General features: G+C 38.9%; 1 non-coding gene across 1 annotated transcript; it reads right to left on the bottom strand.

Moving 5' to 3' along the window:
- Window positions 1-4737: 4737 nt before the first annotated feature.
- Window positions 4738-4845, bottom strand: LOC112752820 (small nucleolar RNA R71). Its single transcript, XR_003177234.1, has one exon. It is a non-coding gene; the product is annotated as a small nucleolar RNA R71 (small nucleolar RNA).
- Between the last annotated feature and the right edge of the window lie 10510 nt (window positions 4846-15355).

Raw genomic sequence — 15355 nt, forward strand, 5'->3', positions numbered from 1 at the left:
AGTGAGGTCGAATCCCACATAGATTAACGATTAAGCAATCAATAGTTGATTAATTATCCTAGTTAGACGAATTATATTGGAGTGATAAGTAACAAGGAAATGTAAATGGCATAAATGTAAAGAAAGCAATAAGGTGCAGAAAAGTAAAATGGCAAGAAAAGTAAATGTAAGAACTAAAAATAAAATGAACATTGGGATCAAGAGATATTGCAATCCTCCGGATCAAGTTCATTCTCATCTCTTCCTCAATCAATGCATTCATTGATCTCCTTGGCAATCTTAAGTGATTGGATCCCAATTCCTTGGCAATCCAATCTCTCTAAGCTTGAACAATTTCCCAATTTCTTGATTTAATTGCTCATGAGAAGAGATGAAGTTTGGTCACTGATTATACCACACACATTCATAGATCAAAGTATTGGTAGGATTAAATATCACAATATCCATCCAACCCCCAACCTAATCCAATGTGAGAGAGCATTTCTAGCATCATTTCCTCATTCCTCTTCCAAGGTTTAGAGGAAATCCAAGTATGAGCAATTTCTCTTCCGAGATAATTACCCAATTGGATGAAGATCGAAAGCTCTCTAGTAAAATCAAGAGAAAAGAAAGAAGAAGAAGAATAAGAACTATAATTGATCCATTGAATCACAATAGAGCTCTCTAACCCAATGAAAAGAGTTAGTTGATCATTGCTCTACCAACATAGAAAAGAAAGAAAGTGCAAAAAAGTAAAGATGAAGATTAAAACTAAAATTGAAACTTCAAAAATTCATAAATAAAAAGTACAAAGAAAAGAAAGAGAAGAAAAAGTGTGTGAGGGGAGGGAGTCCGAAGACCCCTCTTCAATCCCCCATTCCAGAATGAATTTAATGTAGAAACTAAGGCCTTTTTATAGCCTCTCCTAAATTACAAAATGAAATTAAAAGCAAATTACAATGAAATTAAAATTAACTATTCTAGATGCTTCTTGTGGCCGTGATTGATTGATACTTGTGGGCTTGTGTTGAGCGGATAATTTATACGCTTTTTGACATTGTTTTTAGTATGTTTTTAGTAGGATCTAGTTACTTTTAGGGATGTTTTCATTAGTTTTTATGTTAAATTCACATTTCTGGACTTTACTATGAGTTTGTGTATTTTTCTGTGATTTCAGGTATTTTCTGGCTGAAATTGAGGGACTTGAGCAAAAATCAGATTCAGAGGTTGAAGAAGGACTGCTGATGCTGTTGGATTCTGACCTCCCTTCACTCAAAGTGGATTTTCTGGAGCTACAGAACTCAAAATGGCGCGCTTCCAATTGCATTGGAAAGTATACATCCAGGGCTTTCCAGCAATGTATAATAGTCCATACTTTGCCCAAGTTTAGATGACTCAAACTGGCGTTCAACACCAGCTTTCTGCCCAATTCTGGCGTCCAGCGCCAGAAACAAGTTGCAAAGTGGAGTTCAACGCCCAAAATGGCACAAAAGCTGGCGTTCAACTCTAGAAAGAGCCTCTGCACGTGTAACCTTCAAGCTCAGCCCAACCACACACCAAGTGGGCCCCGAAGTGGATTTATGCATCAATTACTTACTTCTGTAAACCCTAGTAGCTAGTTTATTATAAATAGAACTTGTTATCATTGTAATCACAGTCTTGGTTACTCCGGTTCCCATCTGGGACCGAGACCAATGAACTTCATTATCACTTATGTATTTTCAACGGTAGAGTTTCTACACTCCATAGATTAAGGTGTGGAGCTCTGCTGTTCCTCAAAGATTAATGCAAAGTACTACTGTTTTCTATTCAATTCATCTTATTTCGCTTCTAAGATATTCATTCGTACTTCAACCTGAATGTGATGAACGTGACAATCATCATCATTCCCTATGAACGTGTGCCTGACAACCACTTCCGTTCTACCTTAGATTGAATGAGTATCTCTTAGATCTCTTAATCAGAATCTTCGTGGTGTAAGCTAGAATAATGGCGGCATTCAAGAGAATCTGGAAAGTCTAAACCTTGTCTGTGGTATTCCGAATAGGATTCAATGATTGAATGACTGTGACGAGCTTCAAACTCGCGAGTGCTGGGCGTAGTGACAGACGCAAAAGGAGGGTGAATCCTATTCCAGCATGATCGGGAACCTCAGATGATTAGCCGTGCCGTGACAGGGCATCTTGGACCATTTTCACAAGAGGAGGGGATGTAGCCACTGACAACGGTGATGCCCTTGCATAAAGCCAGCCATAGAAAGGAGTAAGACTGATTGGATGAAGACAGCAGGAAAGCAGAGGTTCAAAGGAACGAATGCATCTCCATACGCTTATCTGAAATTCTCACCAATGAGTTACATAAGTATTTCTATCCTTATTTTATTACTTAATTTCGAAAACCCCAATACTATTTTATATCCGCCTGACTGAGATTTACAAGGTGACCAAAGCTTACTTCATACCAACAATCTCTGTGGGATTCGACCCTTACTCACGTAAGGTATTACTTGGACGACCCAGTGCACTTGCTGGTTAGTTGTGCGAAGTTGTGAACCATGGTATTGGCATCGCGTTTTTGGTGCCATTGCCAGGGAAAGAAAGAGCAATGAATTTTACATAATCAAAGTGTAATCACAATTTCTGCGAACCAAATTTTTGGCGCCGTTGCCGGGGATTGTTCGAGTTTGGACAACTGACGGTTCATCTTGTTGCTCAGATTAGGTAATTTTCTTTTTGTTTTCTTTTCAAAAAATTTTCAAAACTCTTTCAAAATTTTCTCATTGGTTTTCGAAAAAAAAATTAAAAAATTACAAAAAAATTAGAAAATCATAAAAATCAAAAATATTTTTTGTGTTTTTTGTTTGAGTCTTGAGTCATGTTATAAGTTTGGTGTCAATTGCATGTGCATCTTGCATTTTTCGAAAATTTTCATGCATTCATAGTGTTCTTCATGATCTTCAAGTTGTTCTTGGTAAGTCTTCTTGTTTGATCTTTGCATTTGCATGTTTTGTGTCTTTTCTTGTTTTTCATATGCATTCTTGAATTCTTAGTGCCTAAGCATTAAAGATTTCTAAGTTTGGTGTCTTGCATGTTTTCTTTGCATTAAAAATTTTTCAAAAATATGTTCTTGATGTTCATCATGATCTTCATAGTGTTCTTGGTGTTCATCTTGACATTCATAGTGTTCTTACATGCATTCCTTGTTTTGATTCAAAAATAAAAGAGAAAAACATGAAAATGATGTTTTAATTTTTCTCTCTCATCATAAAAATTCCAAAAATCAAAAAAATATCTTTCCCTTTTTCTCTCTTAAAATTTCGAAAATTAGATTTGACTTTTTCAAAAAATTTTAAAATCTAGTTGTTTTCATGAGTCAAGTCAAATTTTCAATTTAAAAATCTTATCTTTTTCAAAAATCAAATCTTTTTCATTTTTCTTAGTTATTTTCGAAAATTCCAAAAGTATTTTTCAAAAATATTTTTCTTATTTTTTTTATATCAAATTTTCGAAAATAACAATAACAATTAATGTTTTGATTCAAAAATTTCAAGTTTGTTACTTACTTGTTAAGAAAGATTCAAACTTTGAGTTCTAAAATCATATCTTGTGATTTCTTGTGAATCAAGTCATTAATTGTGATTTTAAAAATCAAATCTTTTTCAAAAACTAATTTCAAACATATCTTTTCAAAATATCTTCTTATCATATCTTTTTCAAAAATTTGATTTCAAAATATCTTCTCTAACTTCTTATCTCCTTATCTTTTCAAAATTGATTTTCAAAATTTGTTTCAACTATCTAACTAACTTTTTGTTTGTTTCTTACCTTTTTCAAAACTACCTAACTAACTCTCTCTCTCTATTTTTCGAAAATATCTCCCCCTTTTTTCAAAAAAATTTCTTTTTAATTAACTAATTATTTTAATTTTTTGATTTTCATTTTCGAAAATTTCTAACCTTTTTCAAAATTACTTTTTGAAAATTACTAACTCTTTTTCAAAAATTATTTTCGAAAACTCTCTCCTCCTCTCATCCCCTTCTATTTATTTATTCATCTACTAACACTTCTCTTCATCTCACATCTCTGCTCCTATCATCACCTTTTTGTTTGGATTCTTCATTCTTCTTCACCCCTATACCTTTTCTTCTTCTACTAACAATAAGGAACCTCTTTACTGTGACATAGAGGATTCCTCTTCTTTTCTTTTTCTCTTCTCTTTCTTATGAGCAGGGACAGAGAAAAAGGCATTCGTGTTGAAGCTGATCCAGAACCTGAAAGGACTCTGAAGAAAAAACTAAGAGAAGCTAATTTACAACAATTCAGAGACAACCTTATTGAAAATTTCGAACAAGTAAAGGAGATGGCAGCCGAACCCAACAACAATAATGCAAGGAGAATGCTTGGTGACTTTACTGCACCTAATTCCAATTTACATGGAAGAAGCATCTCCATTCCTACCATTGGAGCAAACAATTTTGAGCTGAAACCTCAGCTAGTTTCTCTGATGCAGCAGAACTGTAAGTTTCATGGACTTCCATCTGAAGATCCTTTTCAGTTCTTAACTGAATTCTTGCAGATCTGTGATACTGTTAAGACTAATGGAGTAGATCCTGAAGTCTACAGGCTCATGCTTTTCCCTTTTGCTGTAAGAGACAGAGCTAGAGTGTGGTTGGACTCTCAACCCAAAGATAGCCTGAACTCTTGGGATAAGCTGGTCACGGCTTTCTTAGCCAAGTTCTTTCCTCCTCAAAAGCTGAGCAAGCTTAGAGCTGATGTTCAAACCTTCAGACAGAAAGAAGGTGAATCCCTCTATGAAGCTTGGGAAAGATACAAGCAGCTGACCAAAAAGTGTCCTTCTGACATGCTTTCAGAATGGACCATCCTGGATATATTCTATGATGGTTTATCTGAGCTATCAAAGATGTCATTGGATACTTCTGCAGGTGGATCCATTCACCTAAAGAAAACGCCTGCAGAAGCTCAAGAACTCATTGACATGGTTGCTAATAACCAGTTCATGTACACTTCTGAGAGGAATCCTATGAGTAATGGGACGCCTATGAAGAAGGGAGTTCTTGAAGTTGATACTCTGAATGCCATATTGGCTCAGAACAAAATATTGACTCAGCAAGTCAATATGATTTCTCAGAGTTTGAATGGAATGCAAGCTGCATCCAACAGTACTCAAGAGGCTTCTTATGCAGAAGAAGCTTATGATCCTGAAAACCCTGCAATAGCAGAGGTGAATTACTTAGGTGAACCTTATGGAAACACCTATAACCCATCATGGAGAAATCATCTAAATCTCTCATGGAAGGATCAAAGGCCTCAACAAGGCTTTAATAATGGTAGAAGAAACAGGTTTAACAATAATAAACCTTTTCAATCATCCACTCAGCAACAGACAGAGAACTCTGAACAAAATACTTCTAATTTAGCAAACTTAGTTTCTGATCTATCCAAGGCCACTGTAAGTTTCATGAATGAAACAAGGTCTTCCATTAGAAATTTGGAAGCACAAGTGGGCCAGCTGAGTAAAAGAATCACTGAAATCCCTCCCAGTACTCTCCCAAGCAATACAGAAGAGAATCCAAAAGGAGTGCAAGGCCATTGACATAAGCACCATGGCTGAACCTGTAAGGGAAGGAGAGGACGTGAATCCCAAGGGGGAAGACCTCCTGGGACATCCAGTGATCAATAAGGAGCTACCCTCTGAGGAACCAAAGGAATCTGAGGCTCAACTAGAGACCATAGAGATTCCATTAAACCTCCTTATGCCCTTCATGAGCTCTGATGAGTATCCCTCATCTGAAGAGAATGAGGATGTTACTGAAGAGCAAACTGCCAAGTTTCTTGGTGCAATCATGAAGCTGAATGCTAAATTATTTGGTATTAAAACTTGGGAAGATGAACCTCCCTTGTTCACCAATGAACTAAGTGATCTGGATCAACTGACATTGCCTCAGAAGAGACAGGATCCTGGAAAGTTCATAATACCTTGTACCATAGGCACCATGATCTTTAAGGCTCTGTGTGACCTTGGTTCAGGAATAAACCTCATGCCCCTCTCTGTAATAGAGAAACTGGGAATCTATGGGGTGCAAGCTACTAGAATCTCATTAGAAATGGCAGATAATTCAAGAAAATAGGCTTATGGACAAGTAGAGGACGTGTTAGTAAAGGTTGAAGGCCTTTACATCCCTACTGATTTCATAGTCTTGGATACTGGAAAGGAAGAGGATGAATCCATCATCCTAGGAAGGCCTTTCCTAGCCACAGCAAGAGCTGTGATTGATGTGGACAGAGGAGAATTGATCCTTCAATTAAATAAGGACAACCTTGTGTTTACAACTCAAGGATCTCTCTCTGCTTCCATGGAGAGGAAGCAGAAAAAGCTTCTCTCAAAGCAGAGTCAACCAAAGCCCCCACAGTCAAACTCTAAGTTTGGTGTTGGGAGGCCACAACCAAACTCTAAGTTTGGTGTTGAACTCCCATACCCAAACTCTAAGTTTGGTGTTGGAGAGTCTCAACAATGCACTGAACATCTGTAAGGCTCCATGAGAGCCCACTGTCAAGCTATTGACATTAAAGAAGCGCTTGTTGGGAGGCAACCCAATTTTTATTTATCTAACTATATTTTTTTCTTAGTTATATGTCTTTATAGGTTCATGATCATGAGGAGTCACAAAATAAATATAAAAATTGAAAACGGAATCAAAAACTGCAGAAGAAAAATCACACCCTGGAGGAAGCATCTGCCTGGCGTTCAACGCCAGAACAGAGCATGGTTCTGGCGCTGAACGCCCAAAATGGGCAGCAGCTGGGCACTGAACGCCAGAATTGCACCCTGGAGAGGAGCTGGCGCTGAACGCCCAGAACAAGCATGGTTCTGGCGTTCAACGCCAGAAATGGGCAACAAATGGGCGTTGAACGCCCAAAATGGGCACCAACCTGGCGCTGAACGCCCAGAGTTGTGTGCAAGGGCATTTTACATGCCTAATTTGGTGCAAGGTTGTAAATCCTTGAACACCTCAGGATCTGTGGACCCCACAGGATCATCTCAGGATCTGTGGACCCCACAGGATCACCTCAGGATCTATGGACCCCACAGAATCCCCACTACCTCCACTCACCACTCTCTTTCACAAAATCCCATAAACACTCTTCCCCAAAACCCTTCACCAATCACCTCAATCTCTCTTCCTCATCACCTCCTCACCACTCACATCCATCCACTCATCCCCATAAACCTACCTCATAAACTCCACCTACCTTCAAAATTCAAAATCAATTTCCCACCCAAACCCACCCTAAATGGCCGAAACTCCACCCCCTCCCATCCCTATATATAACCCTCTATTCTTCCTCATTTTCACACAACACAACCCTCTCTTCTCTTCTTGGCCGAAACACAACACCTTCTCCCTCTCCTCCATTTCTTCTTCTTCTTCATCTATTCTTTCTTCTCTTGCTCGAGGGCGAGCAAAATTCTAAGTTTGGTGTGGTAAAAGCATAAGCTTTTTGTTTTTCCATTACCATTGATGGCACCCAAGACCAGAGAATCCTCTAGAAAAGGAAAAGGGAAGACAAAAGCTTCCACCTCCGAGTCATGGGAGATGGAAAGGTTCATCTCCAAAGCCCATCAAGACCACTTCTATGATGTTGTGGCCAAGAAGAAGGTGATCCCCGAGGTCCCTTTCAAACTCAAAAGAAATGAGTATCCGGAGATCCGACATGAAATTCAAAGAAGAGGTTGGGAAGTTCTAACAAATCCCATCCAACAAGTCGGCATCCTAATGGTTCAAGAGTTCTATGCCAATGCATGGATCACCAAGAACCATGATCAAAGTAAGAACCCGGATCCAAAGAACTATGTTACAATGGTTCGGGGGAAATACTTAGATTTTAGTCCGGAAAATGTGAGGTTGGCGTTCAACTTGCCAAACATGGAAGAGAACGCACGCCCCTATACAAGGAGAGTCAACTTTGATCAAAGGTTGGACCAAGTCCTTATGGACATATGTGTAGAAGGAGCTCAATGGAAAATTGACTCAAAAGGCAAACCGGTTCAACTAAGAAGACTGGACCTTAAGCCTGTAGCTAGAGGATGGTTGGAGTTCATTCAATGCTCAATCATTCCCACTAGCAACCGGTCTGAAGTTACTATAGACCGGGCCATCATGATCCATAGCATCATGATTAGAGAAGAGGTGGAAGTTCATGAGATTATACCTCAAGAACTCTACAAGGTGGCTGACAAGTCCTCCACTATGGCAAGGTTAGCCTTTCCTCACCTCATTTGCCACCTATGCAATTCGGCTGGGGTTGACATAGAGGGAGATATCCTCATTAAAGAGGACAAGCCCATCACTAAGAAAAAGATGGAGCAAGCAAGAGAGCCCATTCATGGAGCTCAAGAGGCGTCTGGAGCTCATCACCATGAGATCCCGGAGATGCCTCAAATGCATTTTCCTCCACAAAACTATTGGGAGTAAATCAAAACCTCCCTAGGAGAATTGAGTTCCAATATGGGACAACTAAGGGTGGAACATCAAGAGCACTCCATCATCCTTCATGAAATAAGAGAAGATCAAAAAGCAATGAGGGAGGAGCAACAAAGACAAGGAAGAGACATAGAAGAGCTCAAGGACATCATTGGTTCCTCAAGAAGGAAACGCCACCATCACTAAGGTGGATTCATTCCTTGTTCTTATTTCTTCTGTTTTTTGTTTTCTATGCTATGTGCTTATCTATGTTTGTGTCTTCATTACATGATCATTAGTAGTTAGTAACTATGTCTTAAAGTTATGAATGTCCTATGAATCCATCACCTCTCTTAAATGAAAAATGTTTTAATTCAAAAGAACAAGAAGTACATGAGTTTCGAATTTATCCTTGAACTTAGCTTAATTATATTGATGTGGTGACAATGCTTCTTGTTTTCTGAATGTATGCTTGAACAGTGCATATGTCTTTTGAAGTTGTTGTTTAAGAATGTTAAATATGTTGGCTCTTGAAAGAATGATGACTAGGAGACATGTTATTTGATAATCTAAAAAATCATAAAAATGATTCTTGAAGCAAGAAAAAGCAGCAAAGAACAAAGCTTGCAGAAAAAAAAATATATAATAAAATAGGCAAAAAAATAGAAAGAAAAAGAAGAAGCAAGCAGAAAAAGCCAAAAGCTCTTAAAACCAAGAGGCAAGAGCAAAAAGCCAATAACCCTTAAAACCAAAAGGCAAGGGCAAATAAAAAGGATCCCAAGGCTTTGAGCATCAGTGGATAGGAGGACCTAAAGGAATAAAATCCTGGTCTAAGCGGCTAAACCAAGCTGTCCCTAACCATGTGCTTGTGGCGTGTAGGTGTCAAGTGAAAACTTGAGACTGAGCGGTTAAAGTCAAGGTCCAAAGCAAAAAAAAAGGGTGTGCTTAAGAACCCTGGACACCTCTAATTGGGGACTTTAGCAAAGCTGAGTCACAATCTGAAAAGGTTCACCCAATTATGTGTCTGTGGCATTTATGTATCCGGTGGTAATACTGGAAAACAAAGTGCTTAGGGCCACGGCCAAGACTCATAAAGAAGCTGTGTTCAAGAATCATCATACTGAACTAGGAGAGTCAATAACACTATCTGAACTCTGAGTTCCTATAGATGCCAATCATTCTGAACCTCCATGGATAAAGTGAGATGCCAAAACTATTCAAGAGGCAAAAAGCTATAAGTCCCGCACATATGATTGAAGCTATGTTTCATTGATAGTTTGGAATTTATAGCATATTCTCTTCTTTTTATCCTATTTGATTTTCAGTTGCTTGGGGACAAGCAACAATTTAAGTTTGGTGTTGTGATGAGAGGATAATTTATACGCTTTTTGACATTGTTTTTAGTATATTTTTAGTAGGATCTAGTTACTTTTAGGGATGTTTTCATTAGTTTTTATGTTAAATTCACATTTCTGGACTTTACTATGAGTTTGTGTATTTTTCTGTGATTTCAGGTATTTTCTGGCTGAAATTGAGGGACTTGAGCAAAAATCAGATTCAGAGGTTGAAGAAGGACTGCTGATGCTGTTGGATTCTGACCTCCCTGCACTCAAAGTAGATTTTCTGGAGTTACAGAACTCGAAATGGCGCGCTTCCAATTGCGTTGGAAAGTAGACATCCAGGGCTTTCCAGCAATGTATAATAGTCCATACTTTTCCCAAGTTTAGACGACTCAAACTGGCGTTCAACGCCAGCTCTCTGCCCAATTCTGGCGTCCAGCGCCAGAAACAAGTTGCAAAGTGGAGTTCAACGCCCAAAATGGCACAAAAGCTGGCGTTCAACTCCAGAAAGAGTCTCTGCACGTGTAACCTTCAAGCTCAGCCCAAGCACACACCAAGTGGGCCCCGGAAGTGGATTTATGCATCAATTACTTACTTCTGTAAACCCTAGTAGCTAGTTTATTATAAATAGAACTTGTTATCATTGTAATCACAGTCTTGGTTACTCCGGTTCCCCTCTGGGACCGAGACCAATGAACTCTATTATCACTTATGTATTTTCAACGGTAGAGTTTCTACACTCCATAGATTAAGGTGTGGAGCTCTGCTGTTCCTCAAAGATTAATGCAAAGTACTACTGTTTTCTATTCAATTCATCTTATTTCACTTCTAAGATATTCATTCGTACTTCAACCTGAATGTGATGAACGTGACAATCATCATCATTCCCTATGAACGTGTGCCTGACAACCACTTCCGTTCTACCTTAGATTGAATGAGTATCTCTTAGATCTCTTAATCAGAATCTTCGTGGTGTAAGCTAGAATGATGGCGGCATTCAAGAGAATCCGGAAAGTCTAAACCTTGTCTGTGGTATTCCGAGTAGGATTCAATGATTGAATGACTGTGACGAGCTTCAAACTCGCGAGTGCTGGGCGTAGTGACAGACGCAAAAGGAGGGTGAATCCTATTCCAGCATGATCGGGAACCTCAGATGATTAGCCGTGCCGTGACAGGGCATCTTGGACCATTTTCACAAGAGGAGGGGATGTAGCCACTGACAACGGTGATGCCCTTGCATAAAGCCAGCCATAGAAAGGAGTAAGACTGATTGGATGAAGACAGCAGGAAAGCAGAGGTTCAAAGAAACGAATGCATCTCCATACGCTTATCTGAAATTCTCACCAATGAGTTACATAAGTATTTCTATCCTTATTTTATTACTTAATTTCGAAAATCCCATTACTATTTTATATCCGCCTGACTGAGATTTACAAGGTGACCATAGCTTGCTTCATACCAACAATCTCCGTGGGATTCGACCCTTACTCACGTAAGGTATTACTTGGACGACCCAGTGCACTTGCTGGTTAGTTGTGTGAAGTTGTGAACCATGGTATTGGCATCGCGTTTTTGGTGCCATTGCCAGGGAAAGAAAGAGCAATGAATTTTACATAATCAAAGTGTAATCACAATTTCTGCGCACCAGCTTGCTTCCTTGAGGTTGGGTGGTCCTTGTAAGTGAATCAAGTTGAGGTCCAGGTGCTAATGTCAGTGCTAACGTTAGCCACACTAACGCTACAAGTGTGGCGTTAGTGCTGAAGTTAGTGTGGCTAACGTCACACTTGCTATCCAGTTGGTATTTTTGGGGCTTAAAAGATGCCTCTAGTTTTTTCTTCAATTTCATGCCCACTATAGAGTATTATATATCGTTGGAAAGCTCTGAATGTCAGCTTTCTAAAGCAACTGAAATCACCTTAATTGGACTTCTGTAACTCAATTTATGCCCCTTTGAAGAGGACAGGGTCGCTGGCATAGTCGCTAGCGTTACTGGAAAAAGCGAGTCACAATAACGTTAGCGATCAGGGGCTTAATATTGCCAGGTTCTGGAGCTCAAACTAAATGTCCACCCCATACTATTATATATTGTTGAAAAGCCCTAGATGTCTACTTTCCAACGCTTTTAAAATCTCATCATTTGGAGCTCTACAGCTCGAATTACACTTCTTGGAAGGTGAAGAGGTCAGCTGGCCTTACTACAGGTTGATACCATGTTCATCTTTGCACTTTCGGGGTAGGTTTTCTCCATCAAATTCAGTGTCCACCATGTAGTGCCATATATTCTTGGAAAGATCTGGAATCCTACTTTCCAATGCCATTGGAATCACCTCATTTGGAGCTTTGTGGCTCAAGTTATTCTTGTTTGAAGAATGCATGGTCAGGCTGCCAGGTGAGACTTTTGTCCACGTTAGTGTCCACGTTAGTGTAACTAACGTGGCCACTAACGTGGGTCTTCCTTTGCTTCGTGAACGTTAGTGGCACTCACTTTTTTCACTAACGTTGGCGTTTTCCTTTCCTTCCACGTTAGTTCCCACGTTAATGTAACTAACGTGGAAGCTAACGTGGGTCTTCTTGCTTCGCTAGCGTTATTGGCACTCACTTTTGCCAATAACGCTGCTCCTTCTTCAAAGTTAATGCCATTAACTTTCTCACTAACGTTGGGGCTTCTCTTTTCTTCCACGTTAGTGCCCACGTTAGTGGAGCTAATGGGGTCGCTAACGTGGGTCTTCTTGCCCTTCGCTAACGTTAGTGGCGTTAACGTTCTCACTAACTTTCCAAGCTTTCCTTCCTTCCACTTTAATGGCCACGTTAGTGGCACTAACGTAGCCACTAACGTGGCTCTTCTCTGCTTCTTGTTACCTGAAATCAATTAAACAAAGTACATCAAAGTCCTGCTCTTAATCATGAGATCATGCATCATCCATTTTATCATTCAATTCATGCATAATTCTCATGAAATCATTCAAAATTCACAATGTTTGCTTGAATCATAGAATGAATGCATTTTCAACCAAATACTTGCTTATTTCCTAAGAAAATACATGAAACCAACCTAAAGCATACAAAAAATGGCTAGTAAAACTAGCCAAGATGCCCTGGCATCATAACACCAAACTTAAATCTTGCTTGTCCTCAAGCAAGAAAAGAACTATGCACAAAGAATTCTCTTAATTGGAATGCATTGATGAATTGCTTATGATGCCTTAGTGGGTGAAGTGAATAAGTGACAGTGGGGTTAACTCTAATTTGTATGCTTATGCAAGGATTCCAATGCTCATTAGTCCTTACATTTTGGAAGTCTTAGATCTTAGGACTTTCATTCAAATGATATTATGGAATCCTCTTTATAGATTGTCACCTTTGAAGCAGCACTTATTTTCTAGCATTTTTCTTTTCTTTTTGTATCTTGGCCTCGACTCTAGGTATCATGTCTCAAAGCGGCTTTTTAAGATAAGCTTTCAATCAATACTCCCAAACCAGTTGGTCTAAGGTATTAGGTGTTGAGGCACCCCTTAGGATATACTTGCTCAAGCCTCTCTCTTTGACACAAATCCACCACAAGCATTTAACTAGGACAATAACTCTTTGAGTTCTTGTTTCTTTCTTTTTCTTCCTAGTAATTGATGCTCAGAGCTTGTTCTTTGTTTTTCTTTTTTTTTCTTTTGTTGATGCTTCTTGGATCAATAGATGTTTGAGAAATTCCATAATACTTCTCTAAACTTCATTTCCTGTCTATGAGTTCCATGCAAGTTTTCACAAACATGCAACCTCAATACACAATCATACAATCAGAACCTCCACTCCTCTTAATCTTTTTCTTGCCCCAAGATTTATAAAATTAGTCAACATTTTCCTTTCAAAAGAATGATTTCTTTGTTGCATTCTTAAAGATATTGGGTGCAAGTAAAATTCAAGATGATAATCATGATATCATAGCAACATGTTACAAATCAAATATCAAATTATGCTTATTCACAAGGAGTAATCACACATGCATACAAAGAAAATAAAAGACAATCATGCAATTTTAAAGTGCCAGAAATAAGTAAGAGGAAAAAGGAACTTTACCACCTTGTAGTTCATCTTCATTGTTGTTGCCCTTTTCCTCCTATTCTTCCCCTTCCCACACCAAACTTAGAATGATTGCTTATCCTCAAGCAACAAGTAAAACAGTGGTGATGGGGTTTATGATGGATTATGAATGTCTTAGAATAAAGTGTGAGTATGCATGTGTTTCAGCAAGCAAGATTAAGGATCACAATAAAGGCACAAGAACTAAAAATAGAAACATTATGATGGCATTAATAAGTGGTGTTGGCATGGTACTTTGCATGAAAGTTAAGTGGCAACACCAAACTTAGTGTGACACTGTCATTTTAGAATGATACAAATACCTAGTGAAGATTGAAAATCATTTTGTTGCATGGCAACACCAAACTTAGAATGCAATCATATGTCAAATTATTGAAAGTAAACTAAGCAAGGAAAGAAAATGTTACCTACGGTTGGGCTGCCTCCCAACAAGCGCTCTTTTAACGTCATTAGCTTGACATGTTGTTCATGAATTTCTTCCTCTTCTTCCAGTTTGTTAAGAGAAATGACCTCGAGAGGAAAGAGGAGCCAGTTAATGCCCCTTGTTTTGAGTGCCTCTCCCCAGCAAGCTTTCTTTTGTTGTTAGCTTGAGTAAACTTGCTTGTTGGGGTAGGGGTGGGATGGCTTTTGGTTGACCTTTTCATCTTCATGGATATTGTCCTTCTTTTCTTGGTCACCATCCTCTTTTTAGTGCTCATGTTGATTGCCTTCACCACCTTGATTTCAGTACTTGGGTGTTGTATGATGGTTGGAGCATCCTCTTCATCAAGAGCTTCTTGAATTGGTGGTTCAATGAACTCATCCTTTATGCAACTCTCTATTTTATTGGAGTAGTGTGGACTCCCTTGATTGACTTCCTCCCTTTCTTCTGCATGATGTTGCATTGAGCCTTTTGGGAGTGAGTTTGCATGTTCCTTTGTCACCCTTAGTAGCCTCTGTGGGTATGGAGCTTTGGGCTTATATACTCTCACAACCTCCTCCTTCTTCATATGAATCTCACTTGGTATGGCTACCTCTTTTTCTTGTTCTTCTAATTCCTCCCTTGTTCTTGACCTTTGAATGAACTCCTTTGTTTCTGGAGAGAGTGAAGTGGTCTCTCTTTGTGATCTCAGCTCTTCAATGAATTGTTCTTCAGAATAGAGTTGTGCATTCTGTCTCAATTTTTCTTCATGGTCTCTTTTTGCTATTTTCTCGTCTTCGTTTGTCTTTATCATTTCTTCAAGGAGGAGTTCTATCTTAGCGAGTCTCTCTTCTTCTCTACTTTTTTTGAGTTCTTCAATGATAAGTTCCATCATAGCAAGTCTATCTAAAGGAGGTTGGGTAGGTTGTAATGCTTGGTCGGGGTTGGCTTGTGAATGGAATTGGTTGTTTTGTGGTTGTGTATTCTGAAAGTGGTATAACTCTTGTGGGTAGTGGATTGAGTTTTGTGGATGGTGAAATGAATTGTATGGATTTGGGACAG

This window comes from Arachis hypogaea, chromosome 15 (genome assembly GCF_003086295.3).
Source record: "Arachis hypogaea cultivar Tifrunner chromosome 15, arahy.Tifrunner.gnm2.J5K5, whole genome shotgun sequence".
Classification (NCBI taxonomy): domain Eukaryota; kingdom Viridiplantae; phylum Streptophyta; class Magnoliopsida; order Fabales; family Fabaceae; genus Arachis; species Arachis hypogaea.